Here is a 16,198-nt window from a genome sequence, read left to right as displayed (position 1 = left end):
ATCCCCATAGGCTCATATATTTGAATGCTTAGTCTACAGTTGGTGGTGCTGTTTGGGAAGGATTAAGTGTGCCTTGTTGGAGGAGGTGTGTTACTAGGAGGACTTTGAGGTTCCAAAGGCCCAGGCCATTCCAGGGCTCACCTCCCTCCCTCTCTTCCTGCCCTACCCCTCCCCCCGCACGTCATGATTGTTGTCTCCACATGTAAGTTCTCAGTTACTTACTGCTCCAGTGCCATGCCATGCCTGCCTGCTGCCATGCTCTTGCCATTATGGTCATGGAGTCACTCTTTGAAACTGTAGGCAAGCCTCCAATTCAATGCTTCCTTTTATAAATTGCCTTGGTCATGGTGTCTCTTCACAGCTACAGGTGAGTAGGTAAGACACCTTCTTTCCTATACAATGTGGCAAGTGCCTCTAATAGTTGTGTAATTTGAAAAGGCCAAGAATTTCCAAGACCATTGGGAAGATGAATCAGTAAGAGACACCACTGAGTCAAATGCTGTGGAAAAGATGTAGAACGATTTATGTGGAGCACGTTCAGAAGTGGAATACGACAGGAAGCCTAGAAGTCATCCCACACATTATGAGCCCTGTTTTCTGATGAGGAGGACCATTACTCCATTTCCCATTAGAGCCTGCCTGTGCCTCTAATTCAAGTGTGATCCCAGTTGCCCCAGATACTTTGGTGTCATATCACACAGTCAGTAAACTGAAGATGAAAAATATCCTTGATTTGTGTCTGTATTGGGCACATACAGATATTTAGTTCTTGTTATAACCCCCCAATCAATAAAACATAATGATGTATGTGATGCATATACTGTATCAAGATTCAAAGTCATTTAAAGGTGACTCAAACTCATATAGGGAAGGAAGTACATAGTTATGATATGGAAATGAATATTTTGCATTAGTATAGATTTTGGTTTATTGATACAAATTTAAGGTCAATTTGCTATAGGTATATTTCTTCTCTTGTTTAGGTATTGTGTTTATACAGCTCATTTAAACATATAATTAAATACAGATTATATATAGTCACCTGTAATAGTCAAAAAGAGGTTGGTTAGTTAGGTTTTCTAGATATATGGAGATATATTTGAAGGTCTTCAAACCTTTCAAAGACCTTCAGAATATGGCATTTAAAATAGTTTATTAGGGTTTTTCATGATTATGAGACACAACTGCTCCTGGCAATACCAATTACATCAGAAAGGAAGATGGGCATAAAAAAAACTCAGTATGGAGTTGTCTTCAATATGGCAAGACTAGCCATTGGGCAAGAAACTGCTCTTGCCTAGACTGTTTTGGCTGTATGGTACATAAACTGGACATGAAGGACCCACAGAAAAGTGACTGCTGAATTTGCAAAACAAGATGGGACAGTCCTTCAGGATTCCTGCTTCATGGGAGCGTCTGCCAGACATTCTGCAGGACACAGAGAAAAATGATTGACAAACTGCCAATACAGGCAGTTTAAATTTCCTGCTTCACTGAGAAGTCTGCCAGACACACTATGGCCTATGGGTTGAAGATGGAAGCTCCACAGTTAAAGAAGAACTTCGGGTGACTGTCCAGGCAGCGAGATGTCTCTGTCCAAAATTTCTGATTCAATCTGAGACTCAAGAGAGAGTACCTACCCCTGTGCTTCTCTACCTTCTGGTTACATCCACACCTGAAGCCACGCCCAAAGGGGTGTGGCCACTAACACAAATTCACTGGCAAGACCAGATGCCACTACATATAGTTATACAAACATTACCCCATTTGATATAAGGCACTTTAGTTCCTCTGTTTTCTAGCCACATGGGGCAGGAGGATAACCATATAGGGTGAGCTTGGAACCAAACCCCTACAGGTACATGGGGGCAGCTATTCCCATTGCTGCTTGTTACTCTCCACATTTAATTGATTTGAATTGAAAATCGCATGGCAGCTCTCCAGGGCAGAAAGTAAAAGGAGGAAACTTTCCATAAGTTGTTTTGGAACATTAGGAACCTATGTGGAAAAAAAAAAATTGTGGAGGCCCATATGTTTGGAAATCAATTCCACCCTGCCACGAGTTCAGGAGAGCATTGATTTCTAATGTCTTTCTAATGGCTGCAGGATGTCCTGGATTCAATGAAGAATGGCTCCTATCTAAATATCAATAGACTTTGGCCAGTGGGAGTTTGCACCCACCCGGAAGACTAAATGATACCTGCTGGTATGAAGTACCTGAAGGTGTCAGTACAGGCAGCTAAGGAGTATCTTTTGGATTAAAGGAAGTAATTGCTATCTGCCCTTAATACACAATAATAGATGTCTTCTGCCATTGTCCCCACCTTTGGATGATTACTTAAGATGATGCATAAATAAACTGGGCTTTTAGTATTAACTGACTGCCCTCCTGATATGATATTATGTCTCTGTCTTTTCTTTAATGCTGGATAGCTAGCCTTCTCTCATATACACTTCCCCACTCAGGAATGGACCCGGAGCAGTTCTGCTGGTTCTAATCACAGCCCCGAAGACATCAGTCCATGACATGTGGCCCCGCAACATGGGGCTAATACAGACAGGACCCGACAAAAAATGAAAGTGATTTTTATCTTACACCCTATGCAGAAATTAACAACAGAAGAACAACAGAAAGCAAAACAACAAAACATTCAGAAAGTTACATAAGAACAAATATGTTATCAACTTTTGGAAATAGTGTTCTTTTATTTGACTTTATCTTTTTAAAAAAATATTTATTCATATTTATATTTTAGTGTTTACCTACATGTATGGTGTACCTGTTGGCCATGGAGGGTGGCAAGAAGGTTTCAGTTAGGAACCTGGAGTTAAGGATGGTAAGTTGCCATGTGGTGCTGAATCCAGGTCCTCTGCAAGAAGAGCAAATATAAGGGCTAGAGAGATTGCTCAGCCGTTTAGAGCATTTGTTGCTCTTGAAGAGGACTTGTGTTTGATTCCCAACACCCATGCAGTGACTCACAACCATCTACAACTTCAGTACCAGAAGATCCAATGACCTCTTTTGGCTTCTGAGGGCACCATGCACGCACATGGTACACACACACACACACACACACACACACACACACACACACACACCAACCACACATGTAGGCATAAAAACTCTTGCATATAAAAAGAAAATACATAAATATCACACACAAAAAAGAAGAAAAAAAAAACATCAAGTGCTCTTAACTTCGAAACCATCTCTCCAGTTCTAAACAGTTGGACATTGTTCACGGCCCCACTGGGCTCAAGCCATCCTCCCACCTGAACCTTCTGAGTGGCTAGGTCTATTAATACACACCAACACATTCAGCTGCATTTGGACATTTTAGTATTTAGCTCAGATAAATTTACATTTAAACAAATTAAAAGTAAAAATCTCAAAGTTCTGCAAAACGCACCATTGAATTAAATGGCAGGTATCCTGATGGGAAACAGCCCCAAGGAGAGGTAAAGTCTAAATAAGGTCTGAGAGAATGTCCTGTGGCAACATCCCAATTCCAGAATTTTTCTCAATTTATCTCAAATGAAATAAAACACAGCTGAAGGCGGGGAGAGCTTTGTGACATCACAGTGGTATAAAACTGGCTTTCTAATATCTTCAGAGTTTTTGTAAGACTATCTTCAGTGACACAAGGAAAAAAATGACCACGTCTAAGAAGTTGGCAGGAGGAAAAAAATAAATAGAACAAAACTGAAGGTGTTTTTCATTCATTTACCTTTGTAAGGGTGCTTTACAAATCATTAAAATTAAGATAGATGTTTGATACATTTTGTGCTGGTCTGTTTCTTTAAATGTGATTACCCAAATTTTTCCTACTCAAGAAAATCAGGACATTGTTCCCTGGAAGTCTCATCTGAACAGAGCCTCATTTCCTGTTTAGGGTGAGAGAAATCACCAATACAGAACCAGAAATAACTTGGAGTGAACCTAGAGCCCAGGGCTGACATTTGTATGTCTATTGAGTATTAGCCCTGACATCATGACTTAGGTGCTATGGTCCTCATCCCATGGAGTAGCTTAGAGGAGAATGGGGTGGGGTGGGGGCATGTGCCTCCAAGCTCTGAGGTGCAGAAACCAACCTGACTCATTATAGAATTGAGTCCGTGAAGAGGAGCAGGTCTGCGCTATCCTGGAATTTTCTTACACTTCAATACCAACGCCCTTTCACTTGCTGCCAATTAAAATGAAACACTGATAATTTTACAATCTCCAATAAACTTGCTCTCAACAAGGCAGCTGAGACTGATGGAAGACAAGGTAAAAGACATTCCAGTGAACCTGTTGAGTTGCCATCTTTCCATGACAAAAATTCCAAATCTCTACAAACAGTCAACAACAATGACAACAAAATAACTGTTCACCTGGCACCTGGTGGTTGAGTCTGAGTTTAGCATGTCCAGACCCTGGATTTAACCTCCAGCACTGAAGTGAATCTACTAAATCAATGAGTGGGTGATCTAGTACATGAAATGAAAACAAGAGAAGGAGTTATTATATTTCAACCTTAGAGAATCTGATGGCTCAGAGACAGGTAGAGATTGTAAAGTATAAGAGAATTTCTGCAGCTGAACTCTCAGGGCCCTGATGCTATGTGTTCAAGGCGACAGCACTACTAAAATGCCAGGAATATGAACAAAGAGGTGTGTGGAGAAAGAGAACACAGTGAGGGAATAGCCCCAAAGGAAACCTCCAGTGTTCAGGAGAGCTATGCACTGTAAGAGCAAGTGGACCTTACTAAACAAGGCTTTCAAAGCGCCCTTGCGCCTGCCCTTCCTTCATTTTGTAGATTGTTACGCAAGACCCTATTGAGACTTTGTTTCAACGGAAGAAACTGTTTCACTGTATTTAAAAAGTGTAAATATTTTAACATTGCACATACTTTAGAGCCAGTTTTAAAAGAACGAAGATGTGTCACAAATTTCAGTTTTCTGTGTAAAATATCATATTAGTTTTAAATATTTAAGAAATTAAGCCTGTTGTGGTGGCACACACCGGTAGGATTTGCCCAAAGAAATTAAGTAAGATTCCCTCCCCTCCCTCACTTTCAACAAGGCTATGTTTCTTCCTTTGTCCTTCTCTTGCTGTTTTGAGACAGAGTCTTGCTACATATCCGAAACTGACCTCACACTTACAATTCTCCTACTTTAACCTTCTATGTGCTTGTATTTCATGCTTATGCCACTCGTTCATCACCTACATGTTTCTATTAAGATAATACAGTAAACATTAGTAATAGTTACCTGATTTCCCATGACATACAAAATGTTAGGATTTATGCATGTTTCAATTCATTATGTGCATGAGGGTGTGAGTGTGTGTGTGTGTGTGTGTGTGTGTGTGTGTGTGTGTGTGTGTGTGTGTGATAGTGGAGGTTCCTATGTATACAGGGACTCATGTGTGTTCAGGTGTGTTAAGCTAATGGAGCCAGCAAACCCCAGGGATCTGCCAATCTCCACTACCCCAGAGATGGGATTACAAGCACAAACCACCATGCCTGGAATTTTTTAAATTGATTATGAGCGTCAAACTCAGATCCTTGTAGGGCAAGCAAAATACTTTACCAACTAAACCATTTTCTCAGGCACCACTGATTGCTTTTGTGTTTAGTTAATAAAACAGCTCTCTAGTAACTAACTTGGCTAACTCATTGCTTTGGCTCACAGCAAGTCAATGTGAGGGCTGGTACTTTTAAATCTTCAGTATTGAGTGCCAACATTCTAGGAAGCTTAACCCCTACATAATCTAGCAAACTTGCATTCTAAATGTCTTTGTATATTTTCTTTTTCTGTCACAAAATACTTGAGGTGAGGTATTGACTCACTGTTCTGGAGGCTGGAAAGAAAAAAATACTTTCTGCCTCTGTTCAACATATGAGTCCTTTAGTGCTGCATCATAACAAGCGGCAGAGACAACCATTCTCCCCAGATTAACCCATAATTCCACCATAGTCTCTAATCAGAATCCCAGTTTACCAAACCAATTCCTTGGTTTCTCTGGAAGTGTAAACCAGTAAAAGAGGAGAGGGGAGTGGTCCTGTAAGACCCCCCCCTCGGAAAGCTCAGGCCTCCAGAATCTCAGCCCAGGACTTTGGCCACCCCAATCACCATGCGGAGTCGAAAGTTTGATGCAAACTGCATGAGGCTTTATTGTTGTTTAACGAGCTAACCCCATGTTACCTTGGGTCTTTCATCCACCCGCCATGGCGGATGGCCAGAAAAGACAGCTCGAAAGCGTCTGCATAGAGATCTTATAGGGCAGCATAAGGGGAGTGTGTAGAGGTATGCACAGGCTCAGGATTGGTGTGCCTCCAGGCTTGGAGGGTTTGCCCTGTGTTGATTGGTCAACTGGTTGTTATGGCCCATAGGCCCTCCCAGGGTGGTTGCTATGCTCTGCGTGTTATTGCTGTGCACTTGTCCAGTAAAGCACACCCAGAGCCGTAAAGCATAGCGCCACCAGCTAACTTCTGATTGGTTCCTTGTCACGAGGCAGGCATCTAACTTCTTAGTGATGAAGGCAAGGTCAGACAAGCAGGTGTTCAGCTGTTATGGCTGCCGAAATGGGGAGCTGGTCCCTTCAGTCCACCAACAGTCTTCAAACAGTCAGAAATGAGAAGCTGACAGTTGATAGAAGAGGACTCCATCCGGTGAGAAGTGCAGGAGAGAATGTGCCAATTGGTTGTCTAATCAAGGTGGTACCTAAAATCTGGGGAAACAGTGGGCCGAGCAGACGTTAGGTAGGGCAACTGTCTGTTCTCTGGGGGATAAATCAGTCTCACTTCATACCCTGAAATTTTCTTTCAAACCGATTAAAGAGTTAAATCTAAAAACCAAAATTCTGCATGCACAAGTACTGGAATAAACATTAATGTGCTGGTCTTCTGAACGACAGAACCTCAACTTTGAACTGCCTTCGTGAGATTGACCTATAGGCAAGTCTGTGGGGGCATTTTCTTGATTAAAGATTGATGTTAGACAGCCTGTCTCACTGTGGACAGTGCCACCCCGAGCATGTGGGCTTTGGTAGTATTAAGAAAGCAGGCTGAGTAAAGCCACGAATAACAAGCCAGCAATCAGCACTCCTCTGTGGCCTCTGCTTCACAGTTCTTGCTTGTGGTCCCTGCCTTGACTTCCTCAGTGAAGAATTGTGATCAGGACATGTAAGTCAAGGTGGTCGTGGTCTTTACAACAGCAGTAGGAAGTAACTGAGACAATTAGTATGGATTTGGTATCTCGGAAGACTGAAACTGACAAAAGATGTGACATGTGGCCAGGAGAGTGGCTCACTGTGGCCATATATCAGGGATAAAATGTTGATTGGATTGCCTCTCTATGCCTCTGAGGTGTAGGAGGCTCAAGATCCAAATGGAAAGTTCACTGTCCATCTATCAACAGATGAATGAAAACCTAATACAAATTCCTTCTTGCCATACATAGTTGCTGAGATTAAACTGTGGTAAGAACACAACTCAGAGCCCCAAGCGGTGTCAGTCTTGGAACCCACCTCCTCATGTTACTACTACACAGTTCTCGTTGATAATGATTTTGTACATCAATTATTGCAATTTCCCACATAAGGGTTGTCTTTGACTCACAAAACACATAAAACTCTTTATAAACATCATCAACTGTAGGGGCCATGGAAGTCTTTGTGTTCACAGGCATGAATTAGAGGAACCCGGAACGTTAAGCACACTGAGTTGCAAAACCTGTTTTCTTCCCAGAAGACTGGAGTGGATGTCCTTTGTATCCTGGCAACTTTTGTGAAATCTGTGTGACCAGAGACTTTTCCTAAACTGGACCCTCTGAGATCCTTCTCAGAAACTTATTTTTTCTCAATCTATAGAAGCTGTCTTTATGGAAGGTGTCACATGTACTTTACAAAGAGTTTCAATGTAGTCACATCTGATCTCATTTAGCTTACTTTGCTCCTCAGAGATTTAGGTATGCTTTGTTGTATACTGGGGATTGAGTTAAGCATCACACGAATCTTTTTCCACCAGTTGTGCGGAGTTTAAATATTTCTAAAATAAACAACTTGTGTTCAGACTCCCCAAGTTTGAATCAACACCAACTACTTAGTTGTGTTGACTCGAACTTCCTTCTTTCCTCTGGTAGCATGTCTCTCTGATACCCATGAAGGTCACAGGGGACCCCACAATCAATGATTTGGTAAATGAGGTTGTCTGCAAGTTGGCTGGTACCTCATGCTCAGTACAGTTAGCTAGGACAGATCAAAGATGACTCACAGAAAGAACACACTTGTATACTTGACCCCCAATCAAGAATGTCACCTTTCAGCACTCTGGAGGCTACAAGTCCCATCTAGAAACTGTCAAGGCATTTTGTCCATGTACCGTCTTCATTTTTATAGGCTGGGTCTTGTGCACATGCATGCATGAGCAACACGATCAATCCATTTTGAGTGAACAGCTTCCCTTGGGTAGGCAGCAGCATCCTTTGGCACTAAGGTGGTGTATTTGACTTTCAAGGGTATGTAAAGTCACAAAGAATTCCTGCCTTGAAACATGTGACATGAAATTCAAGGGACACCACCAAGAAATAAGAAGAGGAATAGTAGGAAGAATTTGGATCTTATTTTGTTTTTCTGGCCCTAGTCTTCCCTTTTCTCTTGGATGTTAAGAAACACTTGCTGTGGATACAGGCAATCTTGTTTCCCGTTACACAGGAAACCATTGTCTTCCTGAGCGGTTCAACCACAGTTTTGTTGGGATGACAAATCAAACCCCTGGAAGTCCTCTTTGTCAGCTAATTTTCTGGAAAAAAAAACAAACTGAAATCTGTATCATGTGACAGGTCGCAATGAAACAAAAGCAAAGTGATTGTTTAGTTTATACTCTTAAATATCCCACCAATCCAGAAATCAAGTGCTTCTCCCAGAAGAAAGACACCTGTCTCCCACCCCCACCCCAGCCCCTCCTCCCCTTGCATTTTACCTTCAGTCTTGAGCACATGACTTCCTAGTCCTCTGGGAGAGATTTTGCTTCATCTTGATCAGGAATACTGGCAAAGATTCTAAGAGGAAGGTATATCTCATATGATGTGGTACTTAAGTACCACAATTTTTTAAGCTTCACAGAAGCTTGTTTAATCCTCTCATCCAGCTAATGAGTTGGACATAATGTGTCCTCACTGCATAGATGATGAAATCATCAATAAACAGATGTTGCCCAAGTTGTCAACGGTCCCACAAACCAGCATTCACCCCAGAGAGCCTGCTCCCTACATCTGTGTGCTACACTGCCTCATACGAAGCCTCGCACAGCAAAGGGAGGGTGGGACCTCCAAGTGTGTCAGGACAACTGTAGTTGACAAAGCTTTGCCACAGGTCTTGGAGGTCATTGCTCAGATCCATTTGTCAATGTTTCTGCATCTTAGAAACTGCTAGCAACTGGAGAAGGGATGAGTAGAACAGACTTTGCTGGCACAGAGTATTTTAACAAGGAAAAGACCGGATGAGGACTCTGAGCATAAAAGCCAGGGTCTGTGAAACACAGATTCAAAGAACAAAGGAGACAGTCAGTCATCGTGCATATCCCACAGCCATGGAAACAAAGACTGTGACCCAATATATTGTAATGTTCCTTCAAATTCAACATCCTACAGACCTCATGGGCCTTGAATACATGGGACTCACTGGTCAAATGTTAGTGATCTAACCAGGGCCAGGATGATAAAATAAGATAATGTGGCATAATCTGGTGTAGGAAACAGAGGAAGGCTTGAGTGAGTGAAATCCTGAGTGAATGTGTATTTTGACCCAGTCCAGGCTTTGTCAAGGACACCCAAGGCCTCTCATACACATGGGAAGTCAGAAAAGCTGTTACCCATATGGTTCAGGCTCAAGAGAAACTGCAAGGTGTTTCCTCAGGAGTTGTGGTATGAGTGTTTAAGAAGACTGATCAGTGTGTACAATGACTGATAACTGCATCTTCCTCCTTCCCAATGTTTACAGCCTGACACTGCTCGCCCACAGAGATCTCCTGCTCTGGGATTAGTTATCCCCTCCCCCTGAATGGCCTAATAAACAGGCTGTGGTTCCAAGCTGCCACAGTAGTGGTTAGAGGAATACCTCCACACCACCCGCCACTGGAACCCAGTTTCGCTGTCCATGTCTCTATGTGTCTGTCTTCATTCCCTTGCCACCTCTAGCCAGGATTCTGAGACCCAATTCAGTAGGGATGGCGGCAATCTGGTTTCATTGTGCTAAGAAAATATACTCTAGTCACAGTACAATTCTAAACACACAAGAGACAAAAAACATCCTGGCTAGTGAAATGGATGTGTTGTCCTCAGAGAAGCAGAGGTTATATGTTTACAGATGGAATCAGGGAGCTGGATCCTTTGGCTCTTTGGAAAGTGTCCACCCTGATCTAGTCATGGCACAGTCATTTCTAGCTCAAAGATTTATGGGCTAATATAGAAGATTGCCAAGGGGTTATTACTGAAGGCTATCTCTTTTGACAACGTACCCTGTTGCCTGGCAACAGTTTCCTTGTTGATTCCTTATCTCTTCTTATCATTGTTCCTGTAACTTCTGCAAATCTGTCCTTATTCTGTTCCCTCCCACAGGAAATAAAGTTCCTTTATATCCTGGGATTGCCAGGCAGCAGGAGAAAATGAAGGATTCATCAAGCTTAATTGTGACATGAAAAGCTGGATACTTAGCTATTATTGCAGCTTCAACTACAGTTTGAGCTTAAAGCATTTCTCAAAACTCCCATCGGCTATTAAGGCACCCGCCTGCAAAGCCTGGGACAGCAACTGCAGTGAAGATGGAAAAAAGCAGGATGTGTAATTTCAGGGTTCAGGTTCCTGTGCTGGGACGATCTGGTCAGAACTAGACTGCCTACAGAGCAAGGGAGATCTGATCTTTTAATATAAAGCAAGAAGGCGCAGTCCCTTCTTTTAGCAATCAAAACTCTGGAAGAGTTTTAAGTAGATCAGATCAGGTTCATTTAAGTCAAGAGGAATTACGTTTTCAAGTATGTTTGTGGTCTGAGTGCATGTATGTATGTGTGGGTACCCGTGTGGTGTGTGTGTAGTACATGTGTGTGGAGGCCCAAAGTGTCTTCCTGGGTAATTCTACCTTATATATCAAGGCAGAGTCTCTCACTAAACCAGCAGCATGCCATTTCAGCTGGTCTAGCTAACCAGTTTGTCCTGGAATCGCCAGCTAGTACTACCAGTGATTGTCATGCCTACCCAGCTTTTCCATGAGTTCTTGGGCTCTGGAACACCAGCCTCACACTTGCCTGGCAAGGACTTCACCTTCTGGGCTTTTTCCTAGTCTCCAAAAGAAAGTTGGATAATTATTCCTGGTGGATCCCAAAGCTTCTAGCTATCTCTGACTAGTGCCAAGCTGCATCTGTTATCTTCAAATTTTATATACTTGTAGTTTGAAGTTGAAACACTTTGAACATTGTCGCCAGCTAGTGGCGCCATTTTGGCATGCTGCGAGCCTTTAGAAAGTAGGTCCTAGTGGCAGAAGTCTGTTATGGGATGGACAAAGAATGCCCGGCCCCCAGTTCCTGTGGAGCTCTCTGTTTCATTGTCTTCTGTGACATGAACAGCCTCTACACTTCCTTGCTATGTTTGCTAAGATGCTCTGCCATGCATTCCCAACATGATTGTCCCCCAAATCGTTTCTTCCTTAAAATAATTTTGCCACAGCAATGCAAAAGTAACCAATATAGGCCTCTTTAAGATGAAAAATGCTTGCCATGAAAATAATCATTAGTTGCCATTTACATCTTGGTGAAAAACAGTTATTTCTGTTTTTGGTGGGGATGAAGAATATGAGTTCAATAGTTGACAAAAGAGGAATCCCAAGGGCTGTGGGCTCAGGAGGAAACGACAAAACGATGCCTGACTTGGACACACTTGTTGTACTATGGCTTTTATAACACCGAATCCACAGATAACAATTACAGATGTATCTTCTTCATCATCAGCATTGCTACTTTCATCGTCCAAAGATCTGTAATTATAGATCCCTGTGGGGCTTATTAAAATCTATGCACATAACAGAGACTCAAAATACGTCAAGACAAAACTGGTGAAAATGAAAGTAGAAGTTGGCAAATCCACTATTACAGAGATCATGGCACACGAGTCTGGGAGACAGGACTTTTGAAATGGGCTAGCTTTGTAAGGAGGATGCCTGAGTTGGGTGGTGAACTGCAGGGCAGTTCTTCAGGGACCTTAGACCAATCTAGTCCCCTACCTACTTTTTCTTCTTTTTTGTTTGATTTTCAAGACAGGGTTTCTCTGTGTAACAGCTTGGCTGTCCTGGAACTTGCTTTGTAGACGGGGCTGGCCTTGAACTCACAGAGATCTGCCTGCCTCTGCCTCCCAAGAGCTGGGATTAAAGGCGTGCACCACCACTGTCTGGCCCTTACCTACTTCTTATTCTCAAAAACCTACATTCCTAAGAATGTTAGGAATATAATAGCACAAGAAAGAGGACTCTTCTAGAAATCAGCTGCCTTTCAGTGCTTTAGGTCAGTTTGTCAATTAGCCCTGGGAAAACAAATCCTTGGATAGCAAGATTTCAGCCTTTCCCAGTGGTGGGACAAGAAAGGCTTTCATGGCAGAAAATCTATCTACTCAAGCATTCCTGAGACTTGGGACTCAGCTCCAGGGGCACCCTGGGCTTCCACAATCTTGTGCTGCCTGCCTGTCTGTATATTTGTCTTCCCAGTTACTTCCCACTTCCAGGTAAGTGGAAACCAGCACACAGTAAGATGGCATCACAAAACCTTTCTGGACCTGTTTCCAGCAAAGATGTAGAGCCTAAGAGAACTAAGAGAAGGTCATGGGAGTTGGATTAAGCATTTGGAGTGGAGAAGCCAGCTTGGTTACTCACATGCTTTTGAAAAGTGTACTGTCTCATTAGTCTCTGTATCCAAAATTCATTTTTTTTTAAAATGTGCTATTTTTTGTGCTTGCAGACAGTATTAAGCAGTTAATTGGATGAGGGCTTGGTGTTCCTAAGCCTGCATAACTGGAAGAAGTTATGATCGAATGCATCATCTGTCAAACTGTAATTCTGATCTTTTTATCTCCACCCCGGTCAAGTTGCTGTCACACTGCAGGAATTAGATTAAGTGACTCAGACGTTCCTTTCCTGTCCTATGATTTGTCCTGTGGTGGAATCAGAGATTGTTGCCCAGCTCCACTTATTTATGTTTTAAAACACAAGGAAAGCAATCCTCAGAAGGACATCACAGAATGAACATTAAGCACACCTGGCTTTGCAGGTGTCAGAAAAACTACACCTGGACAGGTCCAAGCACAGCAAAGCAATGCCAGCCACTTCTGTAAAAACTCAGGACCATAGCAATACTCAAGACTACAGCGAAACACCTTTACTACGACCAGGATGGTGACTACACCAGGGACTTGGGAGTTCTATCACAAATACTTTTTCTGTACCCTGGCATTTTTGTCATTGTCAGTTAGTGCATGTCAAATATGATGGTGGCAAACCCTCTGAATGCGGGTGCCAGCTAGGAGCCCAAGACAGTCTATGGCTCCTCTGACAGTGGAGCCAGTCTTTATCCCTAGAGCACAAATGGATTTGGGAGCCCATTCCCTATGAAGGGATACTACTGCAGCCCAGATACAGCAAGGAGGGTCTAGACCCTTCCCCAAATGATATGACAGACTTTGAAGGTCCTTGGTAGAGGGCTTCACTATCCCTGGAGAGGAGTCGGGGGGGGATTGGTTGGGTAGGGAACATGGGAGGAGGGGAGGGCGAGGGAATGGGGGAGTGGGATATGTAAATATGAGTAATTAAAAATAATAAAACATTTAAAAAATATGGTGGCAGAAGGAGATTGTAACGAAGCTCCCACATTCCCATGGCCTAGCTCCATCATACACCCCACCTGACTTGTGCTTGTGGTGTGGCTACAGCCAAGACACACACTACATTGACTGGGATACAAATTACACAGCTTGCTTCGTGACAGGTCATGTGTATTTTGAGACAGGGTCTCACAAATTGAAGAAGTGGATTCCCAGACAACAGCAGAGTATAGTGTGACAAAAGCAGCAATGTGGTAAGGTTTTAAAAGTCATTATCAGAAATAGTAGACAGTCATGATTACACACACGGGTGTTTCATCTCTCAAAAGGCTGAGACAAGATGCTCGGTGCTGCAAGGTGACACCCTGTGAATTTCATTCTTCAGTGATGAGGTTGCACTGCCATTAAGTTCTACAGATGAATGAAGAAGACATAAAATAAAGATGGTAACTTTGACCATGAAATGGCCCAGGTATACATAGATGACTGGTCTGCCAACGAACTCTGGGAATGGGGACAGAGGACAAGGCTGGGCAGGGAGTGTGCAAAGGTCTTTATTCTTCTTACGAACTCCAGTTTGCAGGCTGTCCATCCTGTCACAGCCTATGTGGGTGGCACAGCTGGAGGTGTGCAGAACATGAACTGTGTGCCCCCTGGTGGCTCTGACTGCAGCCATCAAAAGTCCTGTGAAGACTGTTGTAGGTTGTGGAAAATCATGAGATGAAATAAGAAAAATCAAGCCATGAAACAGGTGATGTAGGGTCCCAACTTTCACATGCACACATACATTTGAAAAGTACCCAGAGAACATATAGTGCACCATTCATTATAATTGCCAATGAGGCAAATTGTCCCCCCCCACCTTTCTTTTTTGCATAAATGTTGCAGTGATCAAATGCTGCTTTTGTAATCAGCGAAACAGGTTCTGTTTAAAGATGTGACTTTATCTATCATGTTGATCATAAACACTAACACAACCTTGGCCAGCATTGGTCACTGGGCAGGTGGACTGGGTTGAGGTGCAGCTTCAGGAAGTTTGCTCCAGTCTCAGCCTGACTCTCACTGAAGAACAGCTTTGAGGACTACATCTACATAGGCCCCAGGGAAACATGATGCGTTCACTTTCTTATTTAGCAAGTATGTACTTTCACATTCTATATGCTAAGCAAGATGGAAATACAAAAATAAATCAAAGGCAGGGCCCATTCAGGAACCACACAACCTTTCTGTTCCTAGCACGCTTTGCCTCCTGACCTCCTTAGTTACAAGTTCAGTTTTGGTTGCAGCTGAAGGTGTGACATATCTCTGGGTGTGTTATAGGTTGTAACAACTAGCAGCCAAGAAGCTACCAACTTGCATGTGTGGTTTACATCTGGCCATTTGATTGTTCAGATATTTTCTCTAGTCCCTGAGGTGTGCAGGGAGTCTTCTCCAAGGTAGCAGTTGTATTCTCCACCATTCCCCTTCACACCCTCCTGTGTGATGTGTGTGGGTACATGTGGTGGCTGTGCAGACACTTACATGTGGAGACATGACGTTGATATCAGATATCTTCCTTAGTTACTCTCTACTTTAGGGTCTCTCAACTGAACCCAGAAGTTGCCAATTCTGGTCAAGCTAGCCAGCTTTGTCCTTGGAGTCCCATCTGTTTCCTAAGTGCTTAGATCGTAGGTGGCTATCACACCCTGCCTGCCTAAGGCACCTGATTGGTCTAATAAAAAACTGAACAGCCAACAGCAAGGGAGGAGGTATGGGTGGGACTTCCAAACAGGGAGAGTAAGTAGGAAGAAGAATTTAGGCTTAGAGAAATTTTTTAAAAAAGGAGACAACATGGAGATGTCAGGGGCCAGACAGACAGACATGGAGGAAGCAGGAAAGTGGGACATACAGAATGAAAGAAAAGTAAAAAGCCCTGAGGCAAAAACATAGATGAATAGAAACAGGTTAACTGAAAAGAGCTGGTGGGACAAGCCTAAGCTAAGTCTAAGCATTCATAATTAGTAATAAGTCTGTGTCTTTATTTGGGAGCTGGCTGATGACCCAAAGAAAAACTCCAACTACAAGTACTACAGTCTTTCACAGGCCACTTAAAACTACACAGGTACAGTCCTTAACAAAGAAAAAGAAGAGCTGGGTGTGGTGGCATACACCTGAATAATGCCAGCACCAGAGGAGCTGAGTGGGGAGGACTACAAGTTGAAGGGCAGCCTGGGCTACACAGGGAGATCCTGAATGAAAAACAAAAAACCTAATTTTTTGCCTTCCCAATCTTCTGGGGTTTTCTCATTCACAGTATCTATCCAGTTCTTGAAATGCAATGGTGGCAGACACCGGTGCCACCAACCCAAGGAGGAGG

The sequence above is a fragment of the Cricetulus griseus genome, chromosome 3 (assembly GCF_003668045.3).
Source record: "Cricetulus griseus strain 17A/GY chromosome 3, alternate assembly CriGri-PICRH-1.0, whole genome shotgun sequence".
Taxonomy (NCBI): domain Eukaryota; kingdom Metazoa; phylum Chordata; class Mammalia; order Rodentia; family Cricetidae; genus Cricetulus; species Cricetulus griseus.
The sequence above is the reverse complement of the archived record's forward strand: the minus strand, read 5'-3'. Positions refer to the sequence as shown.